The sequence below is a fragment of the Pinus tabuliformis genome, chromosome 4_1 (genome assembly GCF_031772625.1).
Source record: "Pinus tabuliformis cultivar Carrire ecotype Pingquan chromosome 4_1, CPIR1, whole genome shotgun sequence".
Lineage (NCBI taxonomy): Eukaryota > Viridiplantae > Streptophyta > Pinopsida > Pinales > Pinaceae > Pinus > Pinus tabuliformis.
In genome coordinates, this window is record NC_142303.1 from 543,671,842 (window position 1) to 543,686,195 (window position 14,354).

Below are 14,354 nucleotides of genomic sequence, written 5' to 3' on the forward strand. Positions count from 1 at the left end.
ACACCTCCAATTTACCATGGAGATTTTTAACAGCTAAGTAGATTCTGTTACAATAATATGGCCCGATACCATAGCTTACTAATACCACGTGCCCAAAAAAACTATAGCATGATATGAAATTTTTTTAATTAATAAATTTAATTAAAAGAGCAAAGAGCATAATTGTTTTTGAGTAATATCAACCTTTAATTAGTGACTATACTAACAATATTCTAAAATATTCTATAGAAATTAAATTTGTGTGATCCACCTAATATTTATTGATAATTAGATTTAAAATTTTGAAAACTATATTCCAAAATAAACTGACTATATAATTAAAAAATCAAATAATATAATAACTTTATCATTTGTCTCTTTTTTTTATTATTATTATATATAAATTTAACAAGTCAATTTTTATTTTTATTTACTTTTAAATTAGTTAAAATTATAAATATAAATATGAATGTGAAATAGTGGGTATGTTTTCAACGCTACCCACTGATGCAATAATAAAAGTAATGATGTTACTGTAGCCACGATTTGTTTGAAATAATATCGTTGATTTAAGTAACAAACCCTCCCATTACACATATTTTAACATCCTCATCATGAGTTTCATTATATTTTATATGTGCACAAATTAATCGAAAGTTCGTAAATTTTAATGGCTTTTTTGGCAGTTGGGATATGGTTTCTGAATGCAGATTTTTACGGTTGTGAGTTATAATATAGAATTAGTATAGGGAGATAATTGTGTTTTTACAAAGTTGAAATGTAAAAGCAAAAAATCATAAATAAAGAGGAGAGACTCAATCAATTTATAAGAAAAATGTTAGAAAAAAAAATAGCTAGAAATATTAAAAAAAATCAACATTATTAATATTGATATTAGATATTATTGATATTACTATTAATAGTAGCATCTTTATTATTATTATAATTGAGAGATTTATAATATGAATATTACTAAGATTTTAAAAATATATTAATCTAAAGAGAATATGGTTAGAATAATAATAATTAATAATAATATAGTTGAAATAATTATTGTTGGATATATTGTTAATTGATATTTTAATAATAGAAAATAATTAGATAGCATTTGTTGGGATTCAATTGCATTAAGTTATTCATCTATGATTATTTCCATGAGAGGAAGTAGTAACTTGACTAATTTATCTGATTTTTGAATAGTACACTTAGCACTTATTACATCAGGTGATGCTCATAAGGGTGAAGAAGTGGGATTGAAACTAGTGAAATGAATCACATAGCGTCAATCATCACTTTTGAGACTTACAACCAGTAACCAAAACTTCCCAGAAGATCACTCATCCCAGATCGCCTCTAACTCAAGCGAGCTTAACTATGAAGAAATAATAATAATAATAATAATATAATATTTAAAATAATTAGTAATATAGAATAGGGGTAAAATTATTGGTTAATATTATTATAATTGTTACACACATGGTATTACCCATTAAATATTTTGACTCAAAAAATTACAAAGTGAAATTTTACATTACAAATTTATTGTTTTTTATATTATTTCAATTTATTTATTTTAACTTTGATGGCTACATTTTTATTATGTAAGGAGTTGTCTATAATGCCACTTTTTGGAGATTCTGGTGAATCTAGCGGAAAAAATTGAAGTTAAATCTTGATTTGTATTATTTAAAATGGTTTTTTAACTGCATATTTGGATTCAGCACCCTGAAAAACCCCTGGGACGCTTTGATTGTACAGAAACTAGCTATCAAACTTGCGATTCCAATAAATTGCTGACGGATTTTGACCGGAAAAACCCACCGGAAAAACTTCCAAAAAATCGCATTATAGACAACTGCCTTACAATAGAAATTGGATTTTACGCTAGCTAATCTTGTACCAAGGGAAAAGTTTCCCATCCTCATTTTGTGCTGGTTAATCCTCTCAAAAGCAAAAAGTTTCCCTCCGTGAACATGGCAGATTGTTAAGATTTTTGCTTATTTTGTGAATATGGCTGACTCTTAAGATTTTGCTTATTTTATTTTATTTTTTTCAAAATTTTATTTATTTTTTAAGATTTTGAAAAAATAATATATTTTTATTTTATTTTTTTCAAAATTTTATTTATTTTTTAAAATTTTGAAAAAATAATATATTTTGAAATTTTTATGGTTAACTATAGTTAACTGATTTTTTTGTTAATATTTCTAAAAAGACTTTTTTTTTCCAAAAAAATAATAAAAAATCTCAGCCTTTCAATTTTATGATAATGCTTCTCATACTGATAGTTGTTTTCTTTATTATTTAATTGTTTTTATTTTGGTACGTATGTTCCCTGCGCATTCTAAGTCATTTGCTTTTGGTTGAAACTGTATTGGACCTTGCCTACCCTTCCCAACAAAAAGTGTGGTCTAATGATGATGATCCTCATCAGAAGGATACAGATTCTGCCCATGCAAAGAAGAAAAAGTGTTTTTTTTTTTTTAATGCATGTATCTGTTATAGAATGTTAAATAATTTTTTTTATTATACTTGCTCATGCATGGTATTAGGCATTCATTTTTTGTTTAACTGCATATTAGTTTGTCTTTGACTAAAAAATTAGTCTGCTTATTCATAGTTTAACATTAAGAATTCAATTTTTGTTATTTTTCTATTATTATTTAAATTTATTTATTTATAAGGGGATTGGTTGAGGGCTTATTATCCGTTGTTTAGTAACTTCCAATTTTGTTAATTACTAATTTTCATTTATTTAACTTTCTTATTTTTATTAGTTTTTTTGTTTTTTTTATTATTTCCATTTTCACAATTTATAGTTTTTTGTCCATATTTTCAATTTAAAGTGACTTATTATTATTATATTAAAAACTTATTTTAATCAATTTATATATATAGATAGATATATATAACTAACACACATATATAAACACATATATTAAAGTTTATATATGTTAATATAAACAATATGTTAATCATATTTCTTAACTTTTAATGATGGCATTCAACAATACAATATTTTATTACTTGTTTTATTTTTGTGTTTATTGTTTTTTAATTTAATTAAGCTATATTTAATCTAAGCCGCAAGTACTAGCTACCATGTAACTCTTGTTTATTTGGCATGTTTTAGATTCACTATATTTAATTGAATAAATCAAATATGCTCATGTTTGTGATTTCTCATTCTCTTTATTGACAAGTGCTATCTAAAATGTTTTTATACTTTTATAATTTATGTTTCTTTTAGATACAAGAAATATGAAAGTAAGTTTCATCATCAACTCTGCTCTCTGGATCTTTGGTGTTATTCAAATCTCACCCATACCCCGGTGGTGTAGGAGGATACAATGAATATGAAAGCAAGTCTCATCACCAACTAGGACCTCTAGAGTTTTGGTTTTTGGAATCGATTTGTTTGGACTAATAATTAAGAAAATTAATTTAAAAAGTGTGATGTAAACCCTAAATTCATTATAGTCATTTGATAATGGTCATCCTATATTGGTTGGAATTTTATGTTGTTATGTCCAACAGAAACTAGATGCATTGGTTGGGAGTCCAGTGTTGCTCCTAGAGAATGAGAATAAATCAATAACATGTAACCACTTGCAATTTAATTTAAAAGGTGTGATGTAAACCCTAAATTCATTATATTCATTTGATAATGTTCATCCTATATTGGTTGGAATTTTATGTTGTTATATCCAACATAAACTAGATGCATTGGTTGAGAGTCTAGTGTTGCTCTTAGAGAATGAGAATAAACCAATAACATGTAAGAAATTGCACATAAAGTAATTACCGTAGGGAATATGAAAAGTGGTAATGTGAGAAACAAACCAAGTTCATAATGCACTTATATCCAAAATTATTACTACTGCATTCAATGATAAAATTCTTGACGAGTTTTTTATTAAAATATTTCATTTACTAACATCAACTAAGCATAAGAGAACAAAGACAATAATAATAAATGCATCAAAGGCCTAAAAGCATGTAGCAATGAAATTTCTAGAATTGAAGTCTTCAAATTATATATAAGCACTGTGAATTTTGATTCGGAGTAAAAAGACAATTTGTGGAGAATTATGTTGTCTTAATGATATTTTTTGCAAAAATATTTAGTGTCCTATAATATGTCAAATTTCCATTAAATGAAATGCTTGTCTTTGCATATTTTCACTCACCTTACCGGGTATGTGTGTTCAGATAGCATAACTTAGTCTAAAATGTGTAATTTTTAAATATATATATGTGTGCATGTGTGTGTGTGATATACACAGAGAGTTAAGTTTTTCACATTAAAATTTTATATTTTTATGCAAAAATATATTTTTCATTATTTTTCAAAGTTGGCCAAGTAATATTTCAATTGCATTTTGCAAAGCATCTATTCAGGTAAGGTTTTTTTCAAATATTAAAATCAATTTAAAAACCAAAAGTATCCTTTTGAAGAGGACTCATAAACAAAGATAGTGGTATTTTTTGAAATTTTTTCATTCTGCATATTTTTATGATATTGATTTTTTATTCAACCTCTTTAAAGCATTATGTTTGAAAGCAATTAGATGAAAAATATCATATGAATACGAAAATGTGAAACTCATATGCCATTGGATAGAGGATTCCTTCATGAATTCAACATGATCAACTAGGCCACCTAAGGACAAATCTAACCCTAAGTCCATTGCGGTACAAAATGGTGTTGTGGGAAATTTTGCAGAAGGGTTGCTAAAATTGTGGATTTTAGGACTTAAGAAGCTCAATCAAAGCCGCTAAATTTCAAATTGAAATAGCTCAATTGAGGATTGTAAACCCTCAATCGAGCCATATACATGGCTCCATTGAGCCTCTATAAAAAAAATTGAATGATCTAAAATTAAGCTTTTACCTCATTTTAAAATTCCAAATCTTATTAGAATTTTTGTTATCATTTCATGTAGAAACCTTATTAAATTTAATATTAATATTAATATTATTATTATTATTATTATTATTAAATTAAATGATAAAATGATATTACTATAAAAAAAAACATTAATATATTTTAATGTTAATATTAAATTAATTAATTTTGGATTAATATAATATCATTAACTTTAATATAATATAAAATTTCTTATATTATAATATATGCTATCACAACCACATTAATAAATGTGGTTGATTACGCCATAGGCACCAACAAAAGAGTCATTAACAAAAAAATAGTCATACAAGATGACTCAATATATTAATTTTATTTAACCTATTTTCTTTATAAATCTAACATAATAAAATATACAATATTTTTAAAATAATAAAGTAATCATAACCTAAAGCTACCTTTAAAGAAATAAATCATTTAAATAGTTTCAATTGGAAGACATGAAGTGTTCTATGTATCTTTGATGGAGGTGGCTGGAACATTAATATTTCAGAAAATTTTAGATAATATTTCCATGGAAAATTATCAGCGTTGTGTATCTTTGATGGAGGTAGCTGGAACATTAATCTTTTGGAAAATTTTAGATAATATTTCCATAGAGTGGGAGAGAAGGGTAAGAGAGAGAGGGAAACACAAATATGGAGAGAGGGAGAGGAGGAGAGAGTCTCTGAGAAAGAGGGGGAGCTCAAGAGATGGAATTGGAGGAAAAGATAGGGAAGGAAGAAGTTCAAGACATATAGAGAGAAAGGTGGAGAGAGAGAGAGGGAGTGACTGTAATGGAAAGATCGAGAGATAGTATGTCTGTTTGGAGGTGATATAGAAAGACAAAGAAGGAGAGATGGAGAGAAAGGGGAGAGAGAATGAGAAAGGGAGGGAGATAGTCAACAAAGTCGTATGACAAAGCTAGAGAGAGAGAGAGAGAGAGTGACAAGGGGGAGAGACAGAGAGAGGTGGGATAGAAAGGAAGAGAGAGAGAAATTGAGAGGGAGGAAGAGGGAGAGATGGAATTGGAGGGGAGAGAGAGAGAGGTAAGAAGAAAGACATATAGAGAGAAATGTGGAGAGAGAGAGAGAGAAAGAGAGTGGAAAAGGAGATGGATAGAGAGAGAGGGAGTGACAAGGGAGATGGAGAGAGAGGGATATAGGAGAGTAGGAGGGAAGATAGATAGAAGGGGAGACAAAGGGAGAGAAGGGGAAGAGAGAGAGGGAGAGGGAGAGGGAGGTAGATATAGATAGATATGGGGAAACAATGTGTATGTTTGTAGGGTGATATAGAGAGATGGAGAAGGAGACACAGAGGGAGATAGAGATATAGATGGAAGAGGGGGAGAGTGAAGAAGAGAGAGATAAAGGGAGGGATGGAGAGATATATAGATATGAAGATAGATTGTGTGTGTGGGGGGGGGGGGGGGGGGTGAGATAGAGCGACAAATAAAGAGAGATGGAGGGAGATATCGATATATATGGAGGGGGGAGAGAAAGGGAATAAAATTTCTCAAGCACTAGATGCATTGATTTCAGTGTATAGATACTGATTTCTAATCCTAATTGATTTCTTGCATTAGATGCATTGATTTCTTTGTAGACATTTATTTCTAATTCTATTTCATTGATTGCATTAGATGCATTAATTTCATTAAAGATCTTAATTTCTAGTATTTTTTAATTGAACTTGCATTAGATGCATTTATTTTAGTATAGATGTTGATTCGAAATCCTATTTGATTGCTAGCACTAGATGCATTGATTTCAATGTAGCTGTTGATTTCTAATCCTATTTGATTGTTTTCATTAGATGGATTGATTTTAGACTAGATGTTGATTTTTCATCATATTTGATTGGTTGCATTAGATGCATTGATTTCAGTGAATATGTTGAATTCTGATTTGATGTAACTAGATATATATGGTGTACATTAATTTTAAGCTAGTTAGTTTAACATTGTGCATTGATTTTAGTGTAAGCATAAAAGAATTATTGATGGCATGCATTATGACTAAGCTTTTGTAGATAACCTCAAACAAAATAAAATAGAATAAAACTTATATTTGTAACTTTTACATCTCCACGTCTTTTAAAATTGAATATATAACTTATTTCAATCATATTTGAGTTTTTAAAAATTGAATAAAACTTATTTCCATCATAAGCAATTGATTGAAATATTTGGATTTAACTAGTAAATTTAGGAAAATTGATAACATTATATAAAACTATTGAAATGTTGTCATATATTGTTTTTTGACCTATATATTAAATTTCAATATGATTGACTTATATCATGTTATGACTAAGCTCTTGCATATAATCTCAAAATAAATAATGTTGAATAAAACCTATTTTTTGTTACACGACATCTTTTATTAAAATTGAATAAAAATTATTTCAATCATGTTTGTGTTTTGCAATGGAACCTTGAGATAAGCAATTGATTGAAATACTTAAAAAAGTTGTCCATGCAATGGTATATGGGTGGGTCCCAAAAAAAAACAAAAACAAAACTTATTGCAATCCTCTATATATATATATATATATATATATATATATATATATATATATATATATATATATATATATATATATATATATGATATAGATATAGATATAGATATATATATATAATTCAAATAAATTATTTTTAAAATGGAATTGTGATAACATACATGTTGATTACAATGAAAGACACTTTCTACAAGCTAATATGAAGCATGATTGGAATTATTTCCATGTTCAATATTAAATTGATACAAGATATATTTTAGTTCATTTTAAGTATCAAAGTGACTTGCATCATAACTTAAGATTATACTTATTTTATTAGTCTATGAAACTGGAAATCAAAATTGAACATGTATTTTACTAATAAAAGTTATAGTATATAGGAAAAATATTAAATTAGCGAAATAATTTTAACAAATCCATAAACTTCAAAAATTAATGAGCATCCATAAACAAGATTAATACAAAACCATAAATTGAAATAGTGAATACATGTATCAATAAACTATCTATATGAAAGTATATACAAATTACAAATATCACATGAACATCCATAAACTGAAATAATAAGCATCCATAACTAAAATAATGTCCATGATGTACATCCATAAATTGGTAATGTATGAAAATATACAAAGTTTGTATCAGACATGTGAATGTGCCCTATGAAATGAGCCTGAAAATATACAAACTGTGACACTCTAAGTACCACCAGAACTCCTACGTGAGTTCCACCGTGTAAAGTAATTGTCCAAAAGCTGGTATTGTAATATAACACATTCAAATTCAAACTAACTAGATCATTATTTCTACAAAATAAACAATATAGAAATAAATTATTTTGAATCACATTTTTGATTACATATGTACATGAATCTACTAACCTCATTCGAGTCCAAATGCAAGTCAGATAGGATGGGGGTCTGATCATGAATCTAGGTTTGGTGCTCCCCTGCCAATGGCTCAATGATTGGGGCCTACATCAATGGATCTGCATCATCAGTGCCTCTAAACCCAACATCCCACTCATGTCTCCACATCAAAGTGGCATCAACGACACTCTGCATATGGGCCTATGTACACAATGGAATGACAAATTATAATTAGTCTACAAATTAATTAGCATATATGTGTAACTTAAAAAAATGTTGAAATCCTAGGAATAAAAATGTTTACCTCAACTGTTGATCCATGTGGTTGTACATAGTGACTCTCCTCCACATTAGTGAACATATAAGGTGGAGGTGGAGGTGGAGGAGAATCCATGGAAACATGCTTTGGTTGAGGATGGCCTGGCTGATCAACTTCCCCTTCGGATGACCTCAGATTCTCATCCATGTAGTTGGGATGTGTCTACGTGTTATCATGAAGTTTTAATATAAATGAAATATAGTAAGAACTAGAAATTTTATTATAAATAATTATGCATAATTGGAAAATAAGAGTCAAAAGTTCCGTGTATATATGTACCTGGTGTGTGTCACGCAAGTTGTGCTCCCTCCAAGTCTCATGAATGGCATCACAATACATACATGTATATGTCAAAAGTTTGTCAAAGGGTAAACTCGCAAGACATTCATCATCATATAAGGGCACTGGTGGGTCACGAGGCAATGGTGGCCATCTCCTAATATCTTTATCCAATGCAACATGCGCATTGGCCAATGACGTCTACATGATTTCTGCAATAATCTCCCTATTCTCACCACCAAGATGTGACAACTCCTCTAGATTTGTCGGTAATACCAAGCTCTGAGATGGTAGTTGCAAGAATCTCGAAGGTGACGGTACATGGCCAGGGTCCTTATGATCCCCCTCGCGCTCATAGGTATGTCCCAAGTCAACTCCATAATAATGAGATCTAGTGTCAGTGTAATATGACCTCATATATAACAAAAACTCTACATATAAATGCTAGAAAAATAAATGATGACCTAGTCATGGTGGGGGGACTGGCCCCAAGCTCCAATGAATCTATCATACACAAAAGTGGTTGCATTAACATTCATAAAATATTCCAGTGGAATCAGACCTCTATGTCTAGCAAGGAGATCTGGAGGGATGTCGAATAACTCCCCATGAACATAAATGTCCTTGGTGGCCTCTTTCATCACCTCCCAAGAATTTGGGCCTCTAACCTCATGCCTCCTAATCCTATGTATGGACTGTAATATGTTGCTATGTGGGCCTAAAATTTGGTATGTCTCCATCAACCTATTGATGTTATCCAGCATCAAAGACAATGCAAGATGAGTCGGTGAATCATTAGGGATGTTCTTTATCTCTATTTTGATCTGTGTATGACAAGTCGTCACATCCACTAATGTGATCTAAGTTGTAGCATCATCCCACGGAGGGATCGATGTTGCACTTTGATCCTCAGTTTAAGCCTACTGAGGGCTTGTAAATATTAAACATAATTTAACATATACATAATTAACAAACTAGAAGCATAATAACATATACATTAAATTCAGGGGTAGCTAATATCCCTTTCTTTTTGAGAGGGAGTGTTGAGAAATGGAAACAAGAAATTCTAGTTTAAATTGTCCTTGAATTAAACTAAGAATTAAAATCAAATTCTATTCTCATAGCAACTTGTAAATAGTTAATGGTTCAGAGGCGTAAGAGATTCAAATGCAAAGGAGACAACGATTGACGAACTACGCGACTAAGGTTTGTGTGAGCTCCGTGACCTCCCCTCAGTGCCTCTAGTTCTGGCCTTCGGGGCCCTGTCAGCCATGGCAGATCCGCTACAACATCCTAGCACCCGCTCCTTAAAGGATATGGTCTCTGGTTGGCCGCCAGACTAGGCTTCATTCTTCACAAAGTTTGCCTCCAACTCTTCCTTCTGCATGCCACCAGGAGGAAGCTCTGACAAAGAATAAATTACCCATCCACAGCAAAATGAGCTACCAAAAAGGAATGACGACACAGTGAAAATCTCAACCAAGGATACTCAGGTAGAAAAGAGCAAGGTTGCAGACTCGCCCTTCCCTGCTAATGTCAATCCTTCAAAATATCAGGAGCAACCACAGGACCAGTCCAAAAAGACTAAGAATAATTATAACCCCAAAGCCAAGAAAATCCCAAAACTAGAAATCCAAGACCCCGGGGTAGCTGAATATAGAGAATACATGTAGGAACACACAGTTATATGCAAGTTCATGGGATTATGGCCAACTGAAAGAGCCCTGAACTGGTGGATTTAGAGCAAATGGACACCCAAAGGGGAGATCAAACTTCAGTTGGGCTCCAAAGGATTTTTCACAGTCATCTTTGACCTCCTAGAAGATAGAGACAGAATTTTTGAAGGAGGACCCTATTTTTACAACTTAGTCAGTTTATACATGAGATTATGGAGGGAGAACTTCACACCGGAAAAAGAGGATTTCACTATGGTTCTAGTCTAGGTAAGCCTCTACTCCTTACCAACTGATTATTGGGTTCCTTCAGTCTTAAAAGGAATAGGAGACTAGCTAGGGGAGTACATTAAAATGTCTGAAGGCACTAGAATAGGGCACTATGTTTCCTACACCCGAATCTGTGTATACATAGATGTCTCTAGTGCTCTACCAGAAGCAATCATATTAATCTTCAGGAATGAAGTCTGGCTACAAAAGTATAGACTATGAACATATACCCTTCCGATGTAGAAAGTGTCATGAGCATGAGCATCTTTTCCAAGACTGTTCCATGAATAAAACCCCCCAAACACCAGAACAAGAAAATAAACAAAAAGACAACGAAGGTTTCACCAAAGTCATCTCCAGGAAAAAGAATAATAGGAAAAAAGTTATCCCCAAGCAAAAACTATCTAAAGAAGTAAGCCAGAATCATTTCAATGTACTGAACAGTACCCAAGAGAAAATGGATCCAAACGAATTGATATCAGATGAAGCAGGAGAGAAAGAAATGAACCCAGTAGACATCGAACACGATGAAAGGGACACAAGTAATACCAATAGAAGAAAGGAGCAGGAAGAAGAGGATACATAAATGCAACAAGTAGAAATAGAGGAAAACGCAATAGAGGAAGCTCTACAGGGGGTAGACCTTGCAACAATTTCAGAGGAATGGATACAAAAAGGAATAAATGCCATATCAGAACAACAACTACAAAAAATCGAAGGAGCTTATCTCCTCCAGGAATAATTAAAACTCAAAACTCACTATCCATCACAAGAAAAACGGCTTCAAAAGGCATATTAGCCAATATACCAGTAGAAGAACTCAACCTCAAAGGCTCAAGCAGAAAGCGAGGATGAAATACCACCAGTTAGATCCTTCAAGAAATTGGTTCCAAGCTAATCAATGAAGGAAAGGTAAAGGCTCTTGCTCTATACCCATCTCCATGTCAATGAATTGCATCTCTTGGAATATTAGGGGACTTAACATTCCTGGGAAGAAATGCATCTTAAAAACCAAAATCCTGTCTGATCACCCCGACATCCTTCTTATTCAAGAAACTAAACTTGATTCATCTCACCCTCCCCTCCTTCTCAACTCATGCTTCAAGCCTTACATCTCCTTGGCTAATACGACTTTAGGTACGGTGGGGGGCTTAATGACTCTTTGGAAAAAATCTAAATTCGACCTTATTTCCTCTCTGGCCACTCACCATTCCATAACTGTAATCCTGAGAATCATAGGCACCAACGAAACCTTTTTCATAACCAATATTTATGCACTGCACAAGGTGACAGACCGTATCAAAATCCTCTAAACCTTATCCAATCTCCTTGACCCTTTGCACCATCCCCTCAAAATCATAGCTAGTGATTTTAATATGATAACTAACTTATCTGAAAAGAAAGGAGGAATCAGGAAGTTAGATAACGACTCTGAGGCTTTCCTCGCCACCATTGAAAACCTCAACCTCATCGACATTCCCACTAGTAATGGATTATTCACCTAGAATAACAGAAGAGGAGGTGACCCTCAAATAGCCTCACGTTTAGATCACTTCCTTCTATCCTAGGCCACTTATCTCACCTCCTGGGAAACAAAGGCGAGAATCCTTCCGCAAGCAGGCTCTGATCACTGGCCTATCTCTCTCAAGTTTCAAATTTCCAATGGTCCTAAAAATAAGCCTTTTAGATTCGAGGCCTTCTGGTTGGATCACCAGGATTTCATGGAAAAAATGAAACAATGGTGGAATTACTGTCCTCTTAGAACTGGAAACAAAATGTATAATTTCCAACAAAAGTTAAAACACATCAAAGAGGAAATAAAAAAGAGGAACATCGATTACAACAAAGTTGGGACGAAAGAGCCATTCAGGAAGAAAAGTTGTGGCATAAAAAATCTAGAATAAATTGGTTGAAATGTGGGGAAAGGAACATGACCTTTTTCCATAAAACAATGATACAACACAGGAGGAACAATAGAATTCTGGCTTTGAAGAATCAAGAGGGTCATCTCATCCACTCTCAAGAGGATTTGGAAACAGAGCTCAACCACTATTTCAGCTCTCTTCTCAAAGCGCCAAGGAATGATCAAGGTTAGGACATCAAAAACATCACCAAGAATATCCCCAAAATCCTCACAGAGGACCATAACAAAATGCTCCTAAGAAAAGTCTCCCTCTAGGAAGTGGAAGATGTGGTCATGGGAATGCCCAATGGCAAAGCTCCAAGTCCAGATGGGTTCACCATTGATTTCTACAAATCTTGTTGGCCTATCATAAAATTGGAAGTTCATTCCTTGGTTGAGGAATCTCATATTTAGAAATATGTCCTTAAAGCCCTTAACTCTACTTTCCTAACTCTGATACCCAAGGGAATCTCTACGGATTCCCCGAACAAATTTAGGCCCATAGCCCTCTGTAATGTCATATACAAAATCATCTCCAAAGTTCTGTCCAATCAAATTAAAGTTATCCTCCCTCTCCTCATCTCCCACCAATAGTCTAGCTATGTGGAAGGAAGACAAATCATGGATAGCATTATCCTCCCTCATCAGCTTATTCATTCTCTCAAATCATAAAAAAAACCAAGTATGATGATTCTGCTAGACATGTACAAAGCCTTTGACAAAATTTGTTGGAACTATATGAGACAGGTCCTAGATGCGTTTGGGTTCCACAAAGAAATCATCAAGTGGACCATGGATATGGTTTCAAGATCTTTCTTCTCCATCCTCGTGAATGGATCACCTTCGCAACCCTTCAATCCTTCAAGGGGTATCAGGCAAGGGGATCCAATCTCTCTCTTCCTCTTTGTAATAATGGCGGAAGGGCTAGGACGCTCTATCTCTATTGCCTTGCATGATAATAAGCTCTCTAGCCTCCAGCCCCATGCCTCGCCCACCCCCCCCCCCTACAACTCACCAGCAATTTGTAGATGATACCCTTCTCATGGGCCTCCCAACTATCAAAGAGGTTGCCTCTTTCATGTCCATCCCGACGGACTTCTTTGCTACTTCTGGTACCTTCATTAACCACCTGAAATCCAATTTATTCTTCTTTAACACTCCGAGCCCATTTGTACGAATATCGTGAGACTCCTCACTATTCCCATTAGTGCTCTACCCTCCAGCTACCTTAAGGTTCCCCTAACAGATAGGCCTCTCTCCCAGGCCACTTGGGAGAACCTGATTAACAAAATGGAGAAAAGAATTGCCAACTGGACTTTCAAATCTCTCAATTTGGCTGGTTGTCTTATCTTGGTTAAATCCATCCTTCATGTCATCCCGCTTTACTTGTACTTGACTCTAGCAGCCCCGAAAGTGATTTCCAACAAAATCAAAAACCTTCAGAGGAACTTCTTATGGAGAGGTGCAGAGGTCAAACAAAAATGGGCTCTAGTAGCATGGGAAAAAATAAGCAAACCCAAAAAAGATGGTGGCCTCAGTCTTAGAGACATAGACCTCCTAGGAAAGGCCCTTGGAGCCAAAAACTTATGGAGATGGTTTGCAAACCCCAATTCCCCTTGGGGAATCCTTT